This window comes from Vicugna pacos, unplaced genomic scaffold (genome assembly GCF_048564905.1).
Source record: "Vicugna pacos unplaced genomic scaffold, VicPac4 scaffold_17, whole genome shotgun sequence".
NCBI classification, from domain to species: domain Eukaryota; kingdom Metazoa; phylum Chordata; class Mammalia; order Artiodactyla; family Camelidae; genus Vicugna; species Vicugna pacos.
This window is the reverse complement of record NW_027328738.1, coordinates 6,077,165-6,080,082: the sequence shown is the minus strand read 5'-3', so window position 1 is coordinate 6,080,082 and position 2,918 is coordinate 6,077,165. Positions and strand designations below refer to the sequence as shown.

The 2,918-nt window shown below is 35.1% G+C and overlaps 1 pseudogene; it reads left to right on the top strand.

Moving 5' to 3' along the window:
- The first annotated feature begins 254 nt into the window (after window positions 1–254).
- Window positions 255–1,774, top strand: LOC140692757 (heat shock transcription factor, Y-linked-like; annotated as a pseudogene).
- Window positions 1,775–2,918: the final 1,144 nt, after the last annotated feature.

Genomic DNA, 2,918 nt, shown 5'->3' with positions numbered 1-2,918 from the left:
CACATGTTTCTTCAGAAATTCAGGATGTGTCTCATAAAGATGGACCAACTGGCTCAGGAAACTCCGATAGATCTATATTGTTTGATCAAACATTCTCTGGAGACTTGGACTTGAGGTCTATGTTTGAAGAAAATGCTTTTCAGACTTTGTCTGAGGAATCCTTGATAAAAAGACCATGTTACACACAACGTGTCTCTGAACCAGATGAAGATAATGATTTTCGTTCTCTGACATTTACAAGAAACCTATGGAAAATGCCTGGGAGTGACCAATTTAAATCCATTTGGTGGGATGTTAATGGAACTTCCATAGTGATTGATGAAGATGTCTTTAAAAAGGAAGTTTTGGAAAGAAAGGCCCCTTACAGAATATTTGAAACTGGAAATATGAAAAGTTTAGTTAGACAGCTTAACCTTTATGTGTTTAGTAAAGTGAGTTAGAATTTTCAAATATCTGCTTGCCTAGCTGACTTTCTGGCAGAAGAAAAAGGTGTCTCAGTTTTAAGAAATGGATTCAGAAATTTTAGTTACCACTTGGTAACATATATAAAATTACTTTTCATACATCAGTCTATGGTAATATAAATTTAAATATAGATTTTGAAAATTGTATAAAAATAATAAGGCTAAAATTCTTTATTTTTTCTAAAAAATGAAGACAGTGCCTTTATTATTCAAGATTATAAGAAATTTTGCTTGCAACTATGAATCTTTCCAGAAATCTAAGTAAATGTATTAAAGCTGCTTTTCAAATTGGCATTCACCATTACCGCAAATGATAAATTCTTCAATTTGAGGACTATAATATTTAAATGTGTATTTTCCAAATAAGGAATTTCAAAATATAGTCAGGAATGTTCATATTTTGACGATATTATCTTTGCAGAGTAAGCATTGAATCTGAGGTTTTATAAGTTAGGTTTATTGTTGTGTTGTATTTTGGTTTATATATTACTAAAATTTCTCCTTTGGTTGTAGATGCAGTTCTACCATAATCCAAATATAAAACGAGGCTGTCCCCAGCTTTCAGTGGGAATGAAAAGAAGACTTGGGATGAAAAATGCCTCTCTGTTATCTTCATTGGCTGAAGATTTTGACATGAAGCACTTTAAAGCAGGGGGTAATATGGATAATCATAATTCTGGTTTTGTGTCTGACACTAGTGGAGAAAGTGCATTTTTACCTTCTGCAAATTTAAACATGCCTCTAATAAGAAAGCCCTCTATTAGCCACATAATTAGTGGTACAACTACTACGATCAGACCTGATTTTTCTTCTCCATCATCAATGTCAGTTAGACCACCAGAACAAATTGCATTGGATCAACGTGCTATTTTAAATCAGTTGACCACTGTCCACGGGCACTCTCAAAGCAGCTACACTAAATAAATGGCCATGTTGTGAACTCCATTACAACTACAAATTCTACTTCACAGTACAGCATCTTGTCTCCAATACAGAACAATTATTTTGGACTGATGGTGGAGCCTTCTACTTTTACAAATTGATATCACAAAATATCTGCCAATGAAGGTCATTTTTCTTAACGTCAACCAGGGAGCAACCCATGGTTTCCAGTGCCAGTGATAACTGATTCATCAGCTACCTCTCTTCGAAGGCCAACTCATCAGCCGTCTTCAGTTTATGAACGTCATCCTATTTACAACTGATCACCCAGAACACTATCAGATCATGCAGGATAACAAAGATTAAAATTGATGTTGGCAAATGTCGACAAATATCTGCAATTTTCTTACTTGAACAATAAACATAGATGTGTACCTGTATTTTCCTTTCCTTATTTTTTAAATAGAGTTAAGAGTTAAACGGGAGACTAAGTTACCATTTAAAGAAAATAAGAAATATTTGATATGATCTTTTGATGGAACAATATGGGAGTAAATTTAAGTAATTTCTCGTAAGTAAGAAGAGAAAATGGAAGAATTTGGAAAATGTCTAAAACATGGAGAGAGGGAAAAATACTAAGTGGTTTCTGGTTCATCCTGGAAAGTATTAAAACTGTTAAGTTAGGATAGTTTGGAACAGGAGATAAATGCAGGAACCGGCCCTGGAATCTTGGTATCTATTATGTCATCCCTGGAATCATAAAGGTCACATGATGTAGTCCCAGATAGCATATTCAGCATGTGGTAGAATTTAAGAAGTAATTTTATCTATGTTCTTCTTTGTGCTCTTCAAAAAGCATTCTAATTGGTGCCCTCATTTCCTGTCCTCAAGAGTCTATGCTATATTTTCTAGTCAATAATTTATTTTTCTTTTATGTTCCAGCCAAAGACAAGCTTACGTCTTCAGGGTGGCACTTAATGCCTTTCCAACTCTAAGCCCACAAACTCAACTTAGTTTAGTCATTTCTAATAAATCTGGCATCTGACTACCTTGGCTTTTCTTTATGTTTCACTGTATCTGGTGATACATCCAGGCAAATGCTTGTCAATCATATTAAATCCAACATCACCAATTTTGCTCCAGCTCATCCTTGGACTTTGGGTGTCCTCCATTTACCTACTTAGACTTTCCCAGTCTCAGCACAGAAACCACCTCCTACAGATGTTTTCTGTCTCTCCACCTTTCCTTGTCTAACTTGGATACCAGCACAGCAAGCACAGCACATGCCACAGGATGCATTTAGTATTTAGTAAATGAAAAATACATGTTGACTTCAAGCAAAGTCTACTTTCCTGAAACAACAAAACTATCATGGTTTTCAAACTATTTCATTATGTTCTTTACTCTTCACAGCAAACTAGCTCTTTTCAAAGCCCAAGGACTAGTCAATCAAGACAGTAAGTGGAGGTAGGTACAGAAGACAAAGTATTATGTTCTTCTTAATTCAAGCCTCTGGAGGCCTAAAGCATTCCATTCTCATTTGCTGGATTTTTTCCTGTCTCTTCATCACCC